Source organism: Toxorhynchites rutilus, chromosome 1, assembly GCF_029784135.1.
Source record: "Toxorhynchites rutilus septentrionalis strain SRP chromosome 1, ASM2978413v1, whole genome shotgun sequence".
Classification (NCBI taxonomy): Eukaryota; Metazoa; Arthropoda; class Insecta; order Diptera; family Culicidae; genus Toxorhynchites; species Toxorhynchites rutilus.
This window is the reverse complement of record NC_073744.1, coordinates 55,682,124-55,706,507: the sequence shown is the minus strand read 5'-3', so window position 1 is coordinate 55,706,507 and position 24,384 is coordinate 55,682,124. Positions and strand designations below refer to the sequence as shown.

The window sequence follows — 24,384 nt, the reverse complement described above, 5'->3', positions numbered from 1 at the left end:
TGAAGAAGAGGCCACCTTTGATAAACAGAGGCCGCATTGTCTTCCATCAGGACAACGCCAGGCCACACACTTCTTTGGTGACGCGCCAGAAGCTCCGGGAGCTCGGATGGGAGGTTCTTTTGCATCCGCCGTATAGTCCGGACCTTGCACCAAGTGACTACCACCTATTTTTGTCCATGGCGAACGATCTAGGTAGTCAGAAGTTAGCCACAAAAGAGGCCTGTAAAAATTGGCTATCCGAGTTTTTTGCCAATAAGGAAGCTTCTATAACAGGGGTATTATGAAGTTGACATCTCGTTGGGAACAAGTCATCGAACAAAACGGCGCATATTTGACTTAAAACAGATGATTGTAACTAATTTTATGAACAAATGAAAATAAAAAAAAAATACCGCAGGACTTTTTTGACAGCCCAATATATAAAAATGGAGTGATGTCTGTCTGTCTGATTCTTATAGACTTCGAAACTACTGAACCGATCGACATGAAAAATTGGTATGTAGGGGTTTTTGGGGCCGGAGAAGGTTTTCGTGACAGTTTGAGACCCCTCCCCCTCTCTAAGGGGGGGCTGCCATACAAATGAAACACAAATTTCTGCATTACTCGGAAATTAATCAAGCAAACGAAACCAAAGTTGGCATGTGAAGGGCATGTTAAGGTACCATAAATGTTTCTATGATAGTTAGACACTCCTCCTCTCACTCAAAGGGGGGGCTGCCATACAAATGAAACACAAATTTCTGCACTTCTCGAGAATTAATCAAGCAAATGAAACCAAATCATATCGAGGTTTTAGGCTGCATATCGAGGTTTTAGGCTGCAATAAATGTTTCTATGGTGGTAAGACACTCTACCCCTCTCTCTAAGGGGGGGCTGCCATACAAATGAAACACAAATTTCTGCATTACTCGCAAATTAATCAAGCAAATGAAACCAAATTAGGCATATGGGGGTTTAAGGGTGCAGTAAACGATTCTATGGTGGTTAGACACTCCATCCCCCCCCCTCAAAGAGGGGGCTGCCATACAAATGAAACACAAATTTCTGCATTACTCGAGAATTAATCAAGCAAATAAAACCAAATTTGACATGTATCGTAACGGAGAAACATGTTATTTGCAAGTGGTTGAAAATCTTGAACAAGAATTGTGTCTGAACATAATCTGATATTATAATGTCGAGTTTCGGTAGAAGTACTAGGAATTTTATAGTAAAAGGTAATTTTAAAGGGTAGATTAGAAGATCAATCAATGAATAATTCTGAGATTGGCCCATGAACAGCGCTTAGTAAGAAAACGGGAATGTGATAACGAAAAATAAATTTTGGGCGGGACGAAGTTTGCCGGGTCAGCTAGTGTCAATATATTTTTGGTGATCATGACATACTGCCCTTAGGTGAAAGTTATGGCTCAATATGTACTGTGAACGTGCCCACGAATGCATCGCCTCGGCTTCAACAGTCACAGCAAATAAATCAAATAAATGCACAGTCGTGAACACGACCGTCAGTTGAATGTTTGAATGTTCTCTCTTTCTATCGAACGTATACAGAAGAGAGGTGAAAATATGCTATTTTCATTCTCTTATTCGTGGTCATAACTATCCTATGAGTTGAAAAAATGCATTGAATTGTAAAAATCCAACTTTGCCGAGAATAAAATTTAATTGCAATTATGAAACCTATTCTAATTTCAAATTCAAGATAAAGCATACATTAACAAAATAAACCACGCGTTACTCATCCTAGGTTTCATCAAAGGTCATATTTAAGAATAATTCAATCAGGGGGTCTTCGTAGCCTAATTGGTTGCGTGTCCGCTACTAAGCGAACAATCATGAGCTTATAACTCAGGGCCCTCAACTGACCATCTTTGTGTTTATTCTAGCTACTACGTCCATACATCAATCATCATGTGATGTTGATCCCAGCCTCTCACTCCACATACGATCGATCTGCTGCATCGGTAATTGGTGCTATTTATAAACACAACAATGGAAGCCTCATATCAACAGTCCCGCTGTGTCCAACTGTGAACATTCGAACAATAGAAATATTCTTACGCCGAAAAATGCGACATGTGTTGTTTATCGATAGAATGGGAATGAATACTCTTACGCCTAAATGGCTAATGTGTAATAGATAAAAATGTGTCTAGAGGAGAATGAACTGAAAAGTTTAAACCATCTTAAAGCCAAAAAAGAAGATGACTGTGTTCTACTAGTCAACCCCTTTCATTTGATACCCATATTGATGGGGTTTTGAAAAAATATGTAATCCGCCATTTTGTGGTGGCGGCCATTTTGGATTTGCATTCCTCATGAATAACTGTGTTCTACTAGTCAAGCCTTTTGATACCCATATTGATGGGGTCTGGGAAAACCACATATTGATGGAGTTTTGAGAGAATTTGTAATCCGCCATTTTGTAGCGGCCGCCATCTTGGATTTTTAAAATCATAAAATAGGCAGTTTTATAATGACTGAAGAGATAAAGGTGTGTTCCAAATTTCAGATCAATCGGTCAACAGGAAGGGGTTCAAATTTCTATGGTAATGCGCTACAGACAAACATGTTACAAACATACGAACTTACAAACATACAAACATGCGAATCACAGGGCAAGCTATATAAAACCGTTTAAAAAAGGGGACCGATCGATTAATACTCCTGTAGGAATGGTTTCATTAATAAGGATTATTATATACTTTTATGAACATCGATACAAGAAAACCTTAGAATGTCGACTTTTTCTTGTTGATGTTTCATCTATCTTTTCATCACTTCCACTCATTAGTCCGTTTGAAGTTCAGTTCAGGAATTTTTGTGAATTAAACTTACGGATTTATGAACAGTCAGAGAAATGCAATTCAAAAGCAATTGTCCTCAAAGTCTTGCGTTAAGTTTCTTTAGTCGGTTTAGTCGGCAATTCAGCTGTAACAGAACCGAATTGAATCGTGTACATTTTTATCTTACAATAATTTTGTTGTATAATGCACAGTAGACACATTCTTACACATCTAGATGTAAGAGTATTCCTATCTTATCGTTACACATGTTACACGAAGCAAGAAACCGGTTTTGCGCAGTAGGGATGCCAGTAATTTGTTTTCAAAAGTCTTCACATGGTACGAGAAAATGTCTCCAAATGTCTTCACCATAATATCGGGGAAAAGTTCTTCACACAAAAACGGAACTGTGATAACTCTACTTTTTTTTATTTCAGCTTTGAAGTTTTGGTTGGCCTTCGATTTGTGAAGTAGTCGTTTGAAAGATCTAGGTCAATCTATTGTATAGTATAGGCCCAAAATAATAGAAATGCAATGTACCAATCATTAGAATTCTCGAGCGCAAATGAACCAATGTCTTCTAGAGACAATATATATTCAGACCGTTCGCTGAGACTAAAGCCCTACTTTTATGTCCGATTTTTTCGGCCAACAGTTAGAATTTCATGGAAATAATATCTTTTAAAAATCCACGTACGCTATCATACTGAAATGTCTTCACATATTTCATAATGTCTTCAAAATGTATTTACAAAATCAATTGTCTTCAAAATGGAGACTTGTCTTCTAACTTGGCATCTCTGGTGCGCCACAAAGTGGAAGAGAGACGAAATCGCTAGGAAAGATTGCCTCACTAATTTCCAACAACGATGATAATTTGAAATTTTCATTAATTTGATTTTCACTTGCTACATGATATTTGTGAACTGTTTTTGTTTTGTTTTAAATAATGAATTTATAATGAAGGAAAATTCTAATGGAAAACGCGTATTATTTGCTCAAAAAGAACATGCCTACTATTGACCAACTTACCCCGTGTGTGGGGTTAGTTGTTCAATTTATTCTGAAATATAAAGACGTTGAATAAAAGAAAAATGTCAAATAAATAATTGTCTGGTTATTTTTCCTTGAAAGTGTAAAAGATAAACTTCATTTTGGTACATAACATTCTAACGCTCGTACTACAAAGTTATAGCCAAATTTTATTCAAAAATGATCAACTAGCCCCGCCCTACCCTACATTGTGTATTATTCAAGTAGCGACCGGAAACGAAAGCGATAAAGGTATTCAAGGTGAAACAGAAAGACCGACCTCGCACGACTGACACGTGCCCTTTCACCTGCTAGTTATGTACCGTACAATCGAAGGCGTGGGTTCCGGAAGGTGAACTGAACTGAAAGAGGCTCTGGGAGAGTGCAATTGATAGAGTCTTGCGGTTCTTGAAGGCTCAAGATTTGCGGAACGTCCGTGCGGAGGGCCATACAGAATAACTTGAAGCTAAAGGACCATAAAAAGCAACCTTTCGTGGGCTATATTGTTTGTTTTCTTGCTACCACCTTCTCCTACTACCCCGATGATAGCGATTTTGTTGCGTCACGGACAGATTTTCGATCAGACTGAAGATGTTGAACAGCTCTCTGGTGGTGTGGGGGAGCATCGAAAGAAATTTTCCGCTTGTTGTGAAAATCAATATGAAGTACTATACAGGGAGGCTTGTGTTCCCTTCGGTCCAGTTCAGCAGTGACCAGTTACTTTCATCTTTCAAAATTATGTTTCCCTCCATCAATTTTTTCTCCGTTCGCAGTGGAGAAAAATAAATATAGAAGAAGAAATCTATACACCCAAAACATTGCCCCGGCAGTACACAGTGATTCCCATCAATTTTCAATTTGATTAAATCTCCGGGAAGCTATCGGAAGCAGGAAGCAAGCGGATAGCTGATGCCATGATACGCTTAGGTCGATCAAAGCAGGATATCTTTGAATAAGCGCATGCAAAGCATGAGCTATCGTTTGAGTTTTCGTTGCCGGGGATGGCCGAATACACATTTTCTCCGTTGGAAGCAGCATTACGTGGTGGGAAAGCGATTGAGTTGAAAGCTTTCCCCGATTCGTCGGCGAACGCTGGAAGAATACGACGAACGCGGGATGCAGCGCGGATGGGCTATCTCAGTTCGAAATCAGAGAGGATTGCTACCGCTGTGGAATACTGATAATATTGTTGTCTGTTTATAGCAATCGCGTTTTCTGGGGCATGGACACATATTTTTCGGCATCGAAGGAATCAAACCGTTTGTCATCTCAGCAAACTTCGAGGAACACAGCTAACAAAACAAAACTATTTGACGCTGTCATGCGGCTGTCAGTTGACTTCTTAGTTTATATACAAATGGGAATACTTTATTTTATTATCTTATGTGACAAATCAATACTTTGCTCGATGTTTTTCCTCCAAACAAGATCCCCATTAATCAATGGAAAGCCAGTGTTAGAAATAAGGTCTCCTTTTCTGTCATTAATCACTGATGTCTATTGTGCGATTGTCACCCTCCCTTACGTTTTCGCATTAATTCGATTCTCGAAATTCCTGATTGTCTCATCTTTACTTTTTCTTGCCTTCCCTACAGCGACGGGTTGAAGGGTTGAGTAAGGATATTACATTCGTGACATGGTAAACTTTTCCCTCCGAGGTATACCTAATGATCAAACCATCCGAAAAGGTGTTGTTATCCGGAAATGTCTTCCGTTTTCATAAGTGAATAAAAGCTTTTTGATGACAATCTGATAATGCGATAAAAGCAAAATCATTCCGAAAACTTCAACCGGAAGTTTGTTGAAAGTCAATATATTTTAATTTTACTCATTCTTACATAAAAAAATATTAATGAAGAAAGGAACGATGCCCGGTTACTCAAATTTGGGTCAAATATGTGGCGTTTTGCTATATAATTTGTTGTCAATTTAAAGATGGTTTCATTTTTTTTCTCATTCTTTTATAGAAGTCTTGGTTCTTATTGGCGAAAAACTCTAGTAATCGATTTTTACAATCTTCTCTTGATTCCAATTTCTTATCACTCAGGAAGTTTTGCAATGGGAGAAAAACGTGTTAATCGCTTGGTGCCAGATCCGGAATATATGGTGGTTGTATAAAACTTCCTAACCGAGTACCCAATATTTCTGGCGAGTTACTACAGACGTGTGTGGCCTTGCGTTGTTCTAATGCAGGGGTTCTCAAAGTGGTCGATATCGACCCCTTGGGGTCGATATCGGTTTCTCAGGGGTCGACATGAACGAAAATTTATTTGTGGGTTCTACGAGGTCTACAAATTGACCCCCCTTAATTAACCCCTTCGCGTACGATTAAATTTTCAAAAGATCGGACCAAATGCAATATCTTCGATATGCCACGCATCGAGTAACTTCACTATTCTGCTGCGCGTCTTGGCGCCTTGTGATATGCAAGCGCATCACGAGAGAGACTCTATGTTGTACGTTTTGGCACAATCATTTTACATCGAGTGAGACTCGATGTTGTACGTGAAAGGGTTAACACAAGTACTTGTTGGAAACTTTTAAGATACAGTATAAGTTGTGTTACGTGATCCAAATTGATTTCTAGTAGAATGTATTATTGTTGTACTTTTCAATAGATCATAAGTTCGCATAAGATGACAAAGGGCCTGGCCGGGTAAGGGAGTAAAAAATGCCCCCAAACCAAATCACTAGCTGTATGGCAAATATTGTAAAGAATATTAAATAAGAAATTTTGGAGGTTTATTTGAACCCCTATGTGGTTTGACGTAGGATCTATAGTGAAAAACGTACTTTTTCGTTTATTTCACGCCATCCTCAAAAGACCCGAGATAGAAATTTGAAAAAAATACTGAATGTGCATCTTACTACGGTGTATCAAGAAAAAATACAAAAAAAATTCATTGAAAATTTTAGTACTAAAAATAATATTGAAATTTGGATTTTTTTTTTGGGATTTAGAGATTCAGTACTACTCTAATTCATATTTAAATGTGTTTCTACGGCTTTTCTAAATATGTGTGATTTTTTTCAGATTTTTTTCAGTGTTGCGCGGTACTAAAAAATATTTTTTTTATATTTCCAAAGAGTCTGGCTAGGTAAGGGAGTAAAAAGTCACCCAAACCAAATCACCAGCTGTATGGCAAATATTGTATAGGATATTAAATTAGAAATTTTGGAGGTTTATTTGAACCCCTATGTGGTTTGACGTAGAATCTATAGCGAAAAACGTACTTTTTCGTTTATTTCACGCCATCCTCAAAAGATCCGAGATAAAAATTTGAAAAAAATACTGAATGTGCATCTTACTACGGTGTATCAAGAAAAAATACCAAAAAAAATTAATTAAAAATTGAAATACTAAAAAAAATATTGAAGTTTTGAAAAAATTTTTTTTTGGGATTTAGAGATTCAATACTACTCTAATTCATCTTTAAATGTGCTCCTCCAAGGCTTTTCTAGATTGATAGATATCTTCAAACTATTTTTTCATCTAATAATAAAATAAATAAATACACAGTACAAAAAAATGTTATAGATTTTGTGGCATTTCGAAATTTTGGAAAAAAATATAACTTTGAGACCCACATCTGCTCAAATTTTTATTTGAATGCGTTCGTACGTGTCTTTGTTTTACATGTGGCGTAATTTTTCCTGAATTTTCAATAGCATTACGGCCCACAAAAATAATTTTCTTCATCGTCTGCATTTTGTTAAATTTTTTTGAAATCGATTATTTTATTGTATTCGTGTTTTCAATTGTAAGATTAAAATATTAAAAAAAGCAAATCGGATTTTTTTAAAGTGTTCTTCTCATTGATCCGAATGATCTTTCCACAAGGACTTTATTTTGACGTAGAACTACGTCTTTCATTAAGGGTGCCAAATCAGAAAACAGGTCACGTTTTTATGAAATAAAGTTAACGTTAATAACTATTTTTGCCACGAACGGATTTTGGCGATTTACATACTAAAGGAATCGGAAATTCCGTCAGATTTGTTTAATGTGCCAAACATTAGAATCCCTTGGTTTGTAAATGGTTAAAATTCATGAAAACTTTAAGCATTTCCATTATCCCATACATTTGTTCTATACATTTGTGTGATTTCCCACACAGACGTGTCAATAACGAGCAACTTATCGACGACCAACGGAGGGGAAATCGTAGGATTCAAAGTCTCCGTGAGCAAAGGAAAAGTAGAAGAATGAAGGGGAATACTTGCCTAGAGTATAAACAGTGGATCTCGCTGAGACAAACTTTCATCATTCGGCATCGGACTGTTGAGCAGTCCAGTTCACTTTGCTTTCGCTGCGCTTCGATCTAAGATTGGACCCCACCAGTGGTAATCCAACTTGGATATCGTCGTGTGGTTTTTTCTTTTCGTTTTTCGCGTTATTCGTATCGTGTGTTTTCTTCTTACCGCGTCATAAATTTGACGCTTCGCGTAGTGTGTGATGAGCAAGAAGAAGAGGAAGGCAGGCTCGAGCCCTGCAAAAAATGATCGCAATGCCAGGGGCAATAAATTTTCAGGGCAAGCGTCATCTAATGATGCACGCGATGGTGGCGCGGTGAAAAGTGCCCGCACAGAGTCGAGCCTTCGCGACTGTGACACCGCATCGAACGGCACCGAAGTAGGCGACTTCGGCGCGACGGTTGAAAATGCAAACTCTGCTACTGAGGCAGCAACCAAAATCAAACTCCCTCCGCTGGTGGTGAAGGCGGTCGCTCTCGACAAACTCATCAGTGAATTTGCATCGATGGGCGTTAAAGCAGAATATAAGCTATGTGGCATCGGCACTAAAGTTTTCCTCCGTACGCGGAATGAATTTGATCTGGTCGTGGCGTTTTTGAAGAATGCCAATATTGAGATTTTCACCCACGACATCCCGGGGGACAAACCCTTCAAGGCCGTTATTCGCGGCCTGTCTAACTACGACCCGAAGACGATCACCGCTGAACTCAAGGATCGGTTTAAGCTAGTCGTAACCGCCATTTACCGGATGAAACGTAGAGGTGAAAACGAGAAGATGTACCCGGACTGTCTGTTTCTGGTGCACTTTCAGAAAGGGACGGTGACGCTGAATGCCCTCAAAGCGATCCGCTCTCTTTTTTCCCTGAGAATCCGATGGGAACCTTACCGTGGCGGCCGTCGCGACGTCACCCAGTGCCAGCGGTGCCTGAATTTTGGGTATGGCACCCGCAACTGTAACATCAAACCTCGCTGCAGCACGTGTGCTAAGGACCACGCCACTGGTGACTGCCCAGTGGACAAAGCTGGTAAAGTGGAGTACAAATGTATCAACTGTGGCGGCGCTCATCAGGGTTCGGACCGGCAATGCCCGAAACGCGAAAATTTCAAACATATCCGCAAGCAGGCGTCTATCAACAATCAACCGGGGCGGAAGAAGGAGAAGTCGTTTAGAGCAGAAGAATTTCCTCCGCTTCGCCCCACTCAGCAAACAACTCACCCAAGCGCTCGGGATCGAGCTGCCCCTCCTCAACGTACCTCCGGCGAGCCCGCCGGACAGCGCTCGCCTCCCACCCCCCCTGGATTTTGGCGCCCACCACAAACTGAAACCAACTCCGAAAAGTTCACCCCGACGGAGCTACTGGAAATTTTTGACAAGATGACGACCGCCCTCCGCGCGTGCCGCAACAAGCCCGAGCAGATGAATGTGCTTGGTAAGTTTATCATTGCATATGGCTCTTAGGTCTCTGAAAATTTGCCACTTGGAACGCTTGCTCGATAAGAGCAAAAGCCATCGAGTTTGCCGATTTCGTCGGAAGACACAGCATCGACGTGGGTCTGCTCTCAGAGACCCACCTAAAATCCGGCGACAGTTTCTGGCTGCCGGATCACAACATCATCCGGCTTGATCGCATCAGCTCTAGGGGGGGCGGGGTTGCGGTCATCGTACGGAAAGGCCTGAAGCTCAACATACTTCCGCACGTTCGCACGTCGGTCATCGAGGCGATTAGTGTGGAGGTCGCATTGACAAACGGCAACATCCATTTCATTGCCGTGTACTGTCCTCATCAGTGTCCGAACAGCAACAGGATGGCGCGTCAGTTCCAAAATGACTTGACTGCCATCACTCGCACCTCTTCTCGCTTTGTTGTTGGGGGTGATCTCAGCGCCCGCCATGAGGATTGGCGGAACTACCGACAAAATCAAAACGGGCGGCTTCTCTTCGACCACGCGCAACATGGGCAGTATGCGGTACAGTTCTCGGACGAGCCAACCTTCACCTCACCTGCGGGAAATCCATCGACTTTGGACATCTTCCTTTCAAACATCATGCTGACCAAGCCGGTGGCGCTAAACGAGCTCAGCTCCGATCACCTTCCGGTGGTTGCTGAAGTAGGGGTTAACATTGTTCCAGCCATCTACCTTCGAAAGGATTACCATCACGTAAACTGGCTGGCGTTTGGAAGGATGGTGAACCATCACCTCGAGGAGAACCCGCTGCTGCATTCAGTGTAGGACATCGACCAAGCATTAGAGAGACTTCAATACGCCATCTCCGTGGCTGATGTGGCGTGTGTGCGGCGTGTTCCTGTGAGGGGTAAGTTCGTTGCTATTGACTCTCACACTCAACTATTGATCCGCTTGCGAAATGTGCGTAGACGCCAGTTTCAGAGGACCGGGGATCTCGGCAGAAAGGAAGAGATGGCCGATCTGAAAAGGGCGGATTGCTTCCAGGATGGTCTCTCTTCGAAACAACAGCTTCGGGCGCACCGTACAAAACTTGGATGATCGCTCCAGACCATTTTGGAAGGTTGCCAAAGTGCTGAAAAACCATCCGAAACCAGTTCCTCCTCTCAAGGTCGGCGATAGTCTCCTCGTCGCGCCTATTGAGAAAGCGAATGCGATAGGCAATCACATTGCATCGTCGCATTTGCTTGGCTCGCATATGGCTAGTTCGCTCGAACAGCAGGTTGCGCAGTGCGTCCAAGAACTAGATACCTCCCCTTGTGCCATACCTCGGGAAGATAAGGTCAATGCAGAACAAGTTTGCTCAGCGCTGAAGGCCACTAAGAATATGAAGGCTCCCGGGTTTGATGGAATCTTCAACCTGATCCTGAAAAGGCTCACTCCCAAAGTCTACTCGCTGCTCAGCAACATCTTCAATCGATGCTTGGAATTGCACTATTATCCAAGCATCTGGAAAGAAGCGAAGATCATGCCGATCCGCAAACCCGGGAAGGATCCAACTCTACCTTCAAGCTACAGACCTATCAGCCTCCTTTCAGCGCTGGGCAAACTTTTTGAAAAAATCATTTTATTCCGATTGCAAAAATTTGTTGAGGCCAACAACATCCTCCTGCCTGAACAGTTTGGGTTTAGACGGGGGCATTCGACTATCCACCAACTAGTGAGAGTGATGAACAACATCCAAAGGAACAGGGCTGTATCCAAGTCCACAGCCTTGGCACTGTTGGATGTCGAAAAGGCTTTCGACTGTGTCTGGCATGACGGGCTTGTATATAAGCTCTGTTCCTTTAACATTCCAATTTATCTCGTGAAAATCATCCGGTGTTACCTTCAGCAAAGGTCGTTCAGGGTATCGTTGAATGGCTGTTTGTCAAACACATTTTCCATCCAGGCAGGGGTCCCGCAGGGAAGTCTGCTGGGCCCTTTGCTGTACAGCCTTTACACCTCTGACACTCCTCCCCTGGGAGATGGCTGCGCGTCCTTTCTGTTCGCAGATGACACCGCAATTGCCGTCAAGGGGAGGATGCCTCATGAAATTACAAACAGGCTTCAACGATGCCTTGACGCCTTTGTTGAATATGTTAACATATGGAAAATTAAAATCAATGCCTCCAAAACCGAAACAATCATGTTCCTGCACAGGCAGTCTCCCAAACTCAAACCTCCTCCATCTTGGGTTGTGGTGATGAATGGCACAAGGGTTGAGTGGTCCGCTGAAGTAACATATTTGGGGCTAGTGATAGATCAGAAACTCCTCTTCCGTCAGCACGTGGAGAAGAATTTGAATAGGTGTTCCGCTTTGGTTCGATCTCTGTACCCTCTGATCTGTCGACGATCCCGTCTCTCAAAGGTGAACAAACTGGCCGTCTATAATCAAATCATAGCTCCTGCCATCCTTTATGCAATTGTGGTGTGGGGGTCATGTGCTCAGACTCACAGGAACAAACTCCAAGTGGCGCAAAATCGTGCATTGAGGATGATTCTTGATCGTCCTTTTGACATAAGGATCTCGGATCTACACCAAGAGGCTAATATCCAAAAACTAGATGCAATTATGTATGAAACAAAAGCTAAATTTGTTGAGAAATCTAGATCCTCTGAATTTGACCTGATAAAAAATTTGTATATAGTAGATTAGTTAGTTGGTTATTAGTTAGTTAGTTAGTAGTTTCTAAGTAGTCTCTTTCAAATTTAATTTCAAACAATACCATTAAAATGGTGAACAACTGTCAAATTAAAAATAAGGAACTTTTGCTCAACAGTATGATTTTAAATCCAAAAGCTGAACCAAAGATGTAAAGCCCAGACTGTGTCACTTGAACTGTAAAATATGTATTCAAATAGCAAAACATCTGAATAAAAATTTAAGTTGTAAAAAAAAAAAAAAAAAAGACAAACTTTCATTCGGCATCGGACTGTTGAGCAATCCAGTTCACTTTGCTTTCGCTGTGCTTCGATCTAAGATTGGACCCCACCAGTGGTAATCCAACTTGGATATCGTCGTTTGGTTTTTCTGTTTTTCGCGTTATTCGTATCGTGTGTTTTTTTCCGCGTAATAAATTGGACGCTTCGCGTAGTGTGTGATGAGTAAGAAGAAGAGGAATGCAGGCTCGAGCCCTGTAAAAAACGAACCCATTGCCAAGGGCAATAAAATTCCGAGGCAAGCGTCATCTAATGATGCACGCAATGTTGGTGCAGTGAAAAGCGCTCGCACTGAACCGAGCCCTCGCGAGTGGGACACCGCATCGAATAACAGCGGAGTAGGCGATTTCGGCGCATCGGTCGAAAATGTAAACGCCGTTACCCAGGCAGCAACCAAAATCAAGCTCCCCCCGCTGGTGGTGAAGGCGGTCGCTCCTGACAAACTCATCAGTGAATTTGCATCGATGGGTGTTACAGCAGAGTACAAACTGTGTGGCATAATTCAGTCTTTTTCCAAGCAGTTAACATACAGGGTGGGCCATTTAAAGTGGAAGCATCTGGCAACCCCATAACTTTTGACAGAGATGTCAGATTAACAAATGTCATACCGCGTTGGAAGCGTCATTTCAGTACAATTTTAACCATGGAACAATACACACCTAAACAACGCGCTGAAATTGTTCAGCTGTACATTCAAAATAACATCTCAATTGTGTTAACTAAACGTGCGTGGAAAAATAAAAATAAAGTTAAAACATCGCCTGGAGACAACACTATACGTCGATTATATGCCAAATTTATATCGTCTGGTAGTGTTGGTAATGTCAGTCATCTGTCCAGACAACGACCAAGACGTTTCGACGAGAATATTGATGCCGTTCGAGCCAGTGTTGCAGAGACTCCATCGACATCAGGTCGCCATCGTTCGCAAGAGTTAGGCATCTTTTTATTGCCATTTGTTCGTGAAAATGAATTGGACAATTACTGGTTCCAACAGGACGGCGCTACATGCCATACAGCGGCTGCCACGACCAAATTATTGCGCGAAATGTTCCCCGGAAGATTAATATCGAAAAACGGCGATTATGACTGGCCACCGAGATCACCTGATTTGACGCCTCCTGACTTTTTTTTATGGGGATATTTAAAATCCAAGGTATACACTGGTAAACCAAGGACCCTGGCTGCGCTGAAAGACAATATCCGACAAGAAATTGCTGCCATATCGGCCGAAACATTGGGCAAAGTGATGGAAAATGCCGAAAAAAGGGCACATTTTGCGGTCAAGGCCAGAGGCGGTCATTTACGAGATATCATAATCAAAAAGTAGTTAGAACAAATCTCCTTGGACCAAAATAAATGAATCTCAAAAAAAAAAAAAATTAAAATTCCACTTCTTTACTTTGCTATTGCAAAAACAAATCCTTCCACTTTAAATGGCCCACCCTGTAGTTTGTTTTCCGTCATCATAAGGGCTTCGTTGGTGCCTTTGAGAATGCATCAATGCATAAAACTGACGTTATGACAAAGCAAGCGTTAAGGTTGTGCGCCAAACAATTATTTGGGGAATACCAAGCATCTTGAATGTCTTACTGGAATGTTATAGGTTATTTGGGTTCGCGTGCCAGTCGCAAAACTGCCTTCAACTAGGATTGCATTTGCGCTAATATTGACCATAATGAAGCATTGCCACTGCTACTACTCGAAAAGGTTGTTATTAACAAAAAGAGTTCATTTCACTTGCTTAGTCACCAAGAAAGTGAATAACGTTCTGGAATTTTGCATGTGATTAGGATTCGCTTGCCAGTAGCAAAACTTCCTCCACTACGGGTGACCCTCGAGCATGAGAAAGTAATGCAACTTTTTTCGATGCCAGTAATATTAACAGAAGCGTTTCTTTTGAGAATAGCGTGAAATGATGAGAAGTATTTATATTCCTAGTAGTTTCAAGCCACCAATGTCTGGCTCTGTATGCATGCTATGGCGAACGTTTGTTTGGCGCTTGGTTTACGTTGTACGAACGTTGCCTAGAGGTGCGATTCCTTTGAGGCAATACTAAATAACATGTAGCATGATATTTGATACTTGCAAGTGTTGTCATTGTTGTTGTTTCCATGCGGTGCCAAAGATATATTGATGTAATTATGAGATGTGGAATAATGGTGCTGGTGCAACATGTACATAATCGAGTCTATTTCAATTGCGAAAAAGGCCACCGGAACAGCGTTCGAGGTATGAAATAAATTGCGACATACGATCAGCGAGTATATTGTTTTGCGAGGGCATGAATGAATCATCAATCAATTATCGTCAACTGATTCTACAATGAAAAATTAATTTCAGAGATTATTCTACTAAGCAGGTGTTCCTAAAATTTCACAACATTATAGAATAATATCCGAAGGTATGAACAAGCGACTTATATAAAATAACAGTGTAGTTCTTCGTCAACAATGCGGTCGTATCTTGGACACAACCTCCTATAATTTTTTATTTTTTTCTCACAGAGCTCTATCATACTGATGAATTTGGTAAACCTTCTAAATCCAATGTAGAGATAATCTCATATATTTAAAGATACGAGAAAAAAAAGTTGTACAGCACAATGCTCTAAATATATCGACAAAATTTAGACATATGAAAAAACAAAATTTAAAAAATATTAGAGCAGTAATGGGTCTCTAAATTCAAAATAAATTAAAAGTGGAAAAAAACAACACATACGAACGCATTTAAATAAAAATTAGAGTAACATTGGGCCTCAGAGTAATATTTTTTTCAAAATTTCGAAAATATATATACTTTTATTTGTACCTCGAAAACACTCTAAACATTCGGAAAAAAATCACATATACCTAAAATAGACGTAGGAAGAAATTTGAATACAAACTAGAGTAGTACTGAATGTCAAAATTTAAAAAAAATAAAATTTAATTTAAAATAAAGATAAAAATTAATTTAAATTTTTTTTAGTGTTAGATTTTCTGATGAAAAAATTCAATAAAATTCACAATTAAAAATAAAAAATGTCGACAAAAATCCAGACAAATCCAGATTTTTTTTCCAACATCCAGTTTTATTGTTCAATACACCTGGTAACCCTGGCTTAACCCTTTATAAGGCCGTGAAAACTAGGCAAGGAATCGACTTAAACTTAAGAGAACATAATCCTTACATGAGGAAGAACACGTTTTTTTTTTTTTTTTTTTTTATCTTCGCTTATTTTTCGTCGGCCTATTTCCGCCACTTTAGTGCCAATCACCGACATCAGGGAGGCGACTCCACCTGTTCCTACCTATCAGACTCAACAACTCATGAGCCGGGCCAACTTCTTTTACTTCCGCTCCGAAGGAAGACGTAACCAGAGATTTTTCGCCTCAGAAAATCCCAACGACGCCAGCTGGGATTGAACCCAGGCCGATCGGATTGTGAGGCTGTTACGCTAACCATACAACCACTGGCGCCGTCGAAGAACACGTTATCTTCAACAAAAAATAATCTATTAAACAGCTGCCGCTGCCTTGTAAGCTCATTTTATTGTGCCTTTGGTTTTACAAAAAATAAAAAAAATATCTCTAGTGCAGCAAAAAAAAATGTATGAATGAATAAGACAAAAACTAGAAAAAGATTTGTGTTTATAAAAATTGTTTATAGGGATCTGAGATATCACTTAATTCTGGAATAGGGCTCTATTACCAGTTTGAGAACCCCTGTTCTAATGGAACACAATACCTTCTCTGTTAACCAATTCTGGCCGTTCCTGGCCAATCATTAGCCTCAAACGGTCCAGTTGTTGACAGTAGATATCTGAATTTAGTGTTTGGCTATACGGAAACAACCCATAATCAATTATTCCATTCAAATCCCACCCAATACACAGTAGCACATTCCTGGTTTGGCTACCGTCTGAGCTGTTTCACCACGCTTTGACTACGATCTTTTTGGCACAATATTGTCGTGTGTGACACATTTCTCATCCCCAGTCGGGTCGATTTCATTACGTTTGGCCAAGGCTTTGGCAGATGGAAATCCAATCCATCATGTTTTTTTGTGCTAATTGGTATAACATCCAAACATCGAGCCTCTTTTCGAATTTCGCTTTGCGCAAATGACTTAAAACTGTTTTATTGTCTTTAGTTCCTGGATTATGCTACGACTACTAACATGCCGGTCCAATTCGATTATTTCTGTGATTTAATAAATAATGAATTTCTCCTTCCCAAAGCTTATTATGAAATATTATTTATTTAAAATAAATTATATAATGTGTATGTATAATATAATGAAGTTGAGATCTATGAATTATATATTTTCTATAATTTCTACATTTATGTAGACCAGGGATTGTCAAACTATTTTGGGCAATAGACCCCTTTTCTAGAATTGAGTGATAGTCTGAGGTATCTCTATAGCCAATTTTTTTTAAAATAAAAATCTATTTTTAGTTTTTGTCTTATGCATACCAAATTTTTACTAATTCAAAGACTTTGCGGTTGGCTAATCTGTAATAAGGCCGTAACAATTATATTGCAACCCACAGAAAATATTTTTTTGTCGCATTTGGAATGTTATTTCAATATTTTGTTTCACCAAAGACTTCTAAGAGTATCTGACAATACTTCAATTTCTTTAGACCTGCTTAACATTTATGATATTAATTTGAGTCACTTTTATGTATAAAAACCGCAATTGCATAGCGCCGCCGAAAATTCTGTTCAAATTCGTTGAACATGCAACAAGTTGATAAGATATTGTTTTAATTTTTGTATATCCAAAGGCACAATAAAATGAGCTTACAACGGCAAGCAGTGTTTTTGAGTTAACAACTATATCGCCACCAATTTTTAATAGTTTATTTTTTATCAAAGTTATTTTGTTCTTTCTCATTTAAGGATTATGTTCTCTGAAGTTTGAGGCAATTCTTTGCCCAGTTTCCACGGCCTTATAAAAGGTGAAGCCAGAGTTGCCAGGTGTATTACCACGTTAAGCCCCAACATTTTCTTGCTGCGCTTTCCATTCAGCCCTCATCAAGAACGTTTGCGCAATATCAGTGTCGGTCTCAGTTTCCAAAGATACTTATTGTATGAATATTGGATGCCTAAAATATTTTTTGGTCTGATCTTCCAACCTGTCGGTACATGGTTAGGTTACCTTAAATATTTTAGTTGATTTTTTCCATGTTCGATGTTTGACTTTGTTTGTCACTGTTGATAATTGAAGAGTGGCAAACAAAACAGTGTTTGTACAAATTTCAAACCAAACTTTATCTGTAAAAAAGTGTCAATTATTTGACCTCCGGACAAACAATGTTTGCCAGTGACTATTTCTTCATCATATCTGTCGATTCGTCGGCAATCAAACTGAATGGATTGCTTGGCAAATGTCTAATGTACTCCTCTTGTTGACCATCTTCGAAATCATTCGTGATCACAGCAGTCGCTTTTGTGCTTCTCAGTCGCATGCTTCAAGGAATCCTTCAATCCTCCAAGAAACTTCATGTGTTTTTTACATACTTTGTAGAAAACAGCATGCTAATCGGTTCTCTGGGAAAGCCAGCTCAGCTCAGTCAGGCCTTCCAATCCCATAGGAAAAACCAACTCAATAAAATCAAATATGATTGCAGATTTTTTTTGACGTAGAACTACGTCTTTCACGAAGTGTACCAAATCAGAAAAAAAGGTCACGTTTTTATGAGATAAAGATAACGGTAATAACTATTTTCACTGTGAACGAATTCTCATGATTGCATACCAATCGAATCGTGATTCTTTAAGATTTGTTTGATATGCTATACATTACAACTCGCTAAACTCTAAACGGTTCAAATTCATGAAAACTGGAAGAACTTCCTTTTTTACCATACATTTGATCTACCGATCAATTGATAGGAAATATTTCTACGCGTCTATCACAATTAATAAATTGTTATTTTTCATGAGATGAACATTTGAATAACTGCAAAATGTTAAGCGTTATCTAAACACCCTAACTGCCAAGTTTTGATTGGCCCGATTTAAGGTTTCCCTAACACAGACTTTAAAATAGATGTACCTGTGGAAATCCGCTTTGCAAATATACATACAAGGGGGGGAGGGGTATTTTTGTTCCCACTGAGCTGTGTTTCCCTAACACGGACTTCAAAATCAATGTGCCTGGGGGATCTGCTTTATCAAAGCATGCAAGTCGGGGTTTTTTTTCCACACTGAGCTGTGTTTCTCTAACACGGACTTCAAAATTAATGTGCCTGAGCGAATCCGCTTTGTAAATACATGCAAGTCGGGGGTATTTTTTGGTTTTGAGTATTTTTGTTCTCGCTTGTTGTTGTGCAGACCGGAATATGTTTCCATAAAACGTCATTTCATCATTTAAGATACTAGATGTGAATGAGCTTTCGCGGATCGAGAACTACGTAATCATGAGATGTGCAATAATTTGCAATAATTTGGAAAATGTAAAATACAATGATCGTTTGACAACTCTTCCGTTCACATATTTTGGTAGTTATATTTGGCATAATTTCAAACGTAAAAGGACGTTCATCACATCTAACGAAGAACATAATTTATTACAAAAATTTCGATGCATTCCAAAATAATATTTGAAGTGGTAAAAAAGTGGATTGCATAATGTAATTGCGTTGTTCTACGTCGAAAATATGCGGTCGTGTCCTAGATACAACCCCTTACTATTTTTTAAATCTGGAAAAGTCTGGGCAAAGTGCGGTATATCTGGACTAGACAAAGGACGGTCTGGATATCTGGATGCTTTACCAAAGTCTGGAGTATTCTAAACAAATGGAAGACATAACTCTCCCATCAAAATTAAAAACTCAAGATGTAAAATCAAATAGATATTGATTTAATTGTGAATATGTTAATACTAGTTACTCACAAATACTGGAGTAGGCAATTAATTTTTGAAAAAATATAAAAATTGCACGTTAATGATAAAACAAATTTTGACAAATCAGTGTTAGGTAAACCTGGTGAACTTGATAATTTCTTGAATTAAATTTGTAAATGATTGTATTCAAGTTCCAACAAATTTCAGAACGCAAATGCCAAATGCACTTGCCAAATTTTTCATGAGTTTCTGAGTTTCCAGAAGAAGTAATAAATCAGTTGAATTGAAGTATATAGTGTAGGATATAACAACTATCTTCATTTGAAAGACTGACCATTTGAACTTTATTGTTGTGTTCAGGCACGAAACATTCAAAAAACTAAAATTTCTGTGTTTCATAACTATAGAACCAGATGGAAAAACTTTCACTCCTTTACAAAATTAACGTCAATTTAACATTAATTACGATAATTTTCATCTTTAGTTCTCAATCAGTTTAAATAACCCATTTGAGGTGGTTACGTCCAAGCTGCGCCATGTTCTAGTGTATATCTCGTTCTACGCAAAGGATACTGCTCGTTTATGCTCTTCAAATGACTCATACTGCTTATAAGCTGCATCTATTATTTGTCCGATTACTCCTCATAAGTTCCCGACAGGGTTTTGATTTGGTAAACAAGCTGACCAGTCCAGAATCTGAAGCCCCTATAAGTCAAACCATGCCATGACCTCCAGACTTTATGAATTTATGTCAAATTACCCAATTATCAAATTGTTTTTGATGCAAAAACAGAAGTAAATTATTCTGAATTACTTCTGACTGTTCATTCGTGTTGATGATAACCTATCTAAACCAGGCCATGTGACTTTTCACGAAATATGTCATATGTCATGAAATTTGTGATTTTTCACGAAATATGTTTGTATTGTATCACTGATTAGTGGCTGAGAAATGAAAAGAGAAACAGATATCAAGATTGTAGCATGCAAAAAAAATCAGTTCATCATTACTTAGAATATGACTTGCATTTAAACTAATAATTCAATGTTTGTTTGATTTTTATACGGATTTTGAAATTTACGCAGTTTATTTTTCGCGGAATTTGTAGTTTTCGCAGTTTTTACGCGGATTTCGGAATTTACACGGTTTTGTTCACGAGGCACGTATCCCCCGCGTAAAATGCGACTTCAGTGTATATGAAATTGGTTATATCTTGAGTACGGTTAGTCGTAGGATATAATGTTGAACTACGTGTAGATTCTGTGAGTCCGACACGGCACAACTATACGCCAAACTTTGTTAAATTAGAAGTTTCTTCCAATAAAAATATACAAAAACATTAGGACGGGGAATGTTTTGAGATATACAAGTTTTTAATATTAAATTCAACTTTTGAATAAGAATTTTTAACAGTACATTTGAAATACAATTTTCCATAAATATCTTATTGATTTTGCATCAACTTTGTCGAACTTCACAATTTGATCTGGATTTTGAGTTAAGATTTTTTGAAAGAATTTTGAATACGCCGTTTTGAAAAAAAAAAGTTGTGATTTAAATTTGTCATATGACATTGAAAATTATGATTTTTGGTAGTTTCCATCATAATTCGGCTGTGAGAGCAGAATTGATTTGTGTACATTTTTATCTTAACGATAATGTTTTTTTTTATTAAATCGTTTATTTTTACAGGCTCAGTTACATAAGTTTAAAGGAGCCAAAATTATTGTTCGAAGGTTCACATTTGGACCGTACACAGCGGGACAGTTGATATAAGGCTTTCATTGTTGTGTTAATAATAGCATTACCGATGTTTTTTGCTGCAAGCAGCAGAGCGTGTATAACCGGTTAGAGGTTGGGATCACCGTAAAATGAAGATTTTTGCGTGGACGTAGTAGCTAGAATCAGTGCCATAAATTATCAATAAACAGTAAGAATTAACGTTCTCCCAGTGTCTAATGAATTCTCTTCTCCTGATACACAACATCATATCTCTCACGGCAAGTGTAACGCAAGAGTTCATTTCAATCATGTCAAGGACGCGTGAACTTTGTTTACTATATTGTATGAAAACAACACGAATGAATTTCGATAAACCTTCATTCGCGCACCTTCCCTATTGTCAATAGTTTCAGAGGATTATCTCTTTAGACAAATTGATATTCCAGCAGTGATTCTTTATTAAATACGATTCTCATACTAATTAAGAATGAAGAATGCTCCTACGTACAGGAGACTTCGGATGTAGGTAATTTTACCCGCCACTTCCTCATCCAACATACAAATACTGCGGTCAAATGTGGCTTGTTAAATGAAATCGATTTTAATGCAAAGAAGCCAAGAATAGTGACGAAGCGTCATGCATCCACATTAGCATACCCTCTAGTCGATTTTACTCTCAATTGGTTGACGTTGTATTTTTATGTTTTGATTCTCACTAACACGCAATGATATTCAATTCTGATGATTCGAATATCAAGGCGAAGATGAAGATGCAATGCAAAATGAACCTCATAGCATGTTCACGTTGATGTTCATTCTATTTGTTTTCATTGATAGTATTTCAGTATTTCAGTACCTCAGAAATCGCGGAAAAATAAAGTTAGGACAAAACATAAGGTGATTTTCGTAATCTACGTTTTATTTTCTATTTTTCTACATAATAGCCGTAACGTTCGAGGCATTTTTCATAGCGTGGCGCGTCCAACTTTTTGAAGTACAACTGCGTCACGAATTTCTTCAGCTTTATCGAATCGTTGCCGAACGTCTTTTTTCTTGAACGGGGCTGAGGATACATCACCAACTTTCACCGAGGAACTGTATCCAGTGAGATAAGGCAGGATCCATCGTTGGCGGTAATCGATCGATCCTTTTGATCCGACGATAGATTGTAGCTTGAGCTGGACTTCATGTGTTGAAAAATTCATCCGAGGCACGTTCACATCGAGCTGTGGAATACTGTTCAGGTAGCTTCAGTCAAAGGTGATGAGTTATAATTTGACACACTTTGTTAGAAAGACGAGAACATATTCGCTGAATTCTGCGACGTGATGGCAGCAATTCTCCGGTAACGCATGTTTTGAGGTATACCTTTCGTTGATTTTCTATCGTTCACGTAGCTCCAAAATGATTTCGGGTCTACCTTCACATTATCTTCGGTGCGATGAATGTAGTCACGAAAACATCTTGCGTTCAGAGAGTTGTATTGGACCTTAGCTTCACGCATTCAAGTTTTACGTTGCCCACTTCTGCATTTGAAGAATCGTTTCCTTGCTTTGCGGAATCGATTTCGAAGAATACGAAGTTTCGCATTCCACCACGGCTGGTTTCTGTGAGACTTTCCAACGCTTTTTCTCAACCGCACAATTGTTAGAATTACTCTCCGCTATTTTTCATCTGAAGCGATCCTATCGTTCTTTTACAGTACCCTTCGGAGCAGAGAGGCAGCGGCATTGATGAATGCTGGCGCTCGCTCGTCCTTCAGGTAAACAAAACCGACCGGAGGAATTTTGTTAAAATACCGGTCAATGTTTCTGTCTCCCCCGTTCTTTAAGATGAAAAATCTGCTATTGCAGAGAATACCGGCACCATTTTCATCGTCCCTATTCGAAGACATAAATGTGAGTGACCAACGCACACTGTGTCACGCCATTTTTGGGTTCCGTGACAGACCTATACCACGGATTTGAAACAGATTGTTCTAATGTGTGACAGTCTGATTTGTAATTGCGAAGTACGTCAGTCTCAATTAAAAATTCATGCGATTCGTTGATTAACCAATAGCTCCGACACGTTAGTGTGTGGCACCATAAGCTATAATAGTAGCCTTGCCGATATCGCCTGTTATGCCTCACCTTTATGCATATACTTGATGCACACACACACACGCACGTTACCCATATTCAGTTGTTCAGCAACAAGCATCGCCCCATTTGACATACCAACGGTAACGAAAGTGCGATTCGGCTTCGTAGAGCGTGTTGGGTGATTCCTCGGTAATAGAAGTCAAACATTTTGGCGATCCTGCCAGACTGCTGAATTTTCAACAGAAATTCTGAATATCTTTACTGAGGAATCACCCGCACCGCAAGTGAGTTTGTTTAATAAAAGGTGAAAAAAATAGGAAACTTAAGCATGATCCGGAAAGTGGTCGCTGGTCAATCGCCAACGCCGACGTAAGCAGCCAGGATGCCAGGTATTTTTATTTAAATGTCTTTCACGTGGTGCGTAAAAAAGTGTATTCGAATGCCTTCAGAAGAATAACTTACCTTAGAAGAAGGTTTGATGGAATATTCAGTGTTTATTCTATTTGTTATTGTTATATAGCGCATTTAATTAAACTTGCCTTGAGGTTTGTTCCAGTAGATGCGAACAAAGAATGTATTGCGCAACTGCGGACTTTGTTTTTTGGGTTTGGAAATGATAGTTGGCTTGATAAACCGTTGACTGAGTGCATGTAGCCTCAGTTCTTCCACAAAGGCGGAACTGTGATAACTCAATTTGTTCATTTCAGCTTTGTAGTTTTGGTTGTAACTCAGACTATGTCCACAGAGCTACTTATTGAAACGATATGTGATCGGAAAATCTTCGATTTGTGAAGTGGTCGTTTGAAAGACGTAAGTTAATCTATTGTATAGTATGGGTCCAATAATGGAACTACAATGTCACAATCGTTCAAACTCTCGGGTGCAAATGAACTAGTGTCTTTTAGAGACAATATGTGTTCAGACCGTGTGCTCCCTTGGCCGAGTGGTTAGCGTCATAACTAACATGCCGGGTGTTCGGGTTCGATTCCCGTTCTGGTCGAGGGAATTTTGACGTAGGACTACGTCTAACCGGAAGATGTAGGGGGTGAAATGGAAATCTAGGCACTGAACAAGTAGGAAAAAATGCAAAATTTGGAACGCTTATAACTCGAGCATTTCTCAATAGATCGCAAAGGTTTTTGCATCAATTGATAGCAAATATATCTACGCATCTATCATAACGAATAACATTTCATTTTTCTTGAGATAATTAATTGAATAATTGTGAAATATCAAGCATTGTCAAAATGCACTATGTGCTCATTTTTGATTGGTC

General features: G+C 39.2%; 1 protein-coding gene and 1 long non-coding RNA gene across 4 annotated transcripts in view; one reads left to right on the top strand and one right to left on the bottom strand.

The window, feature by feature from the left end:
• The window catches only part of LOC129763265 (5-hydroxytryptamine receptor 1A-alpha), a 271,724-nt gene that overhangs the window by 53,364 nt on the left and 193,976 nt on the right, over positions 1–24,384 (bottom strand). The gene's annotated exons all lie outside the window — the stretch shown is intronic.
• Positions 23,282–24,384, top strand: part of LOC129763266 (uncharacterized) — a 37,005-nt gene continuing 35,902 nt past the window's right edge. For both annotated transcript variants that reach the window (XR_008740861.1, XR_008740863.1), the window contains exon 1: positions 23,282–23,497. This is a non-coding gene — a long non-coding RNA (uncharacterized LOC129763266). The remainder of the gene's footprint in view (positions 23,498–24,384) is intronic.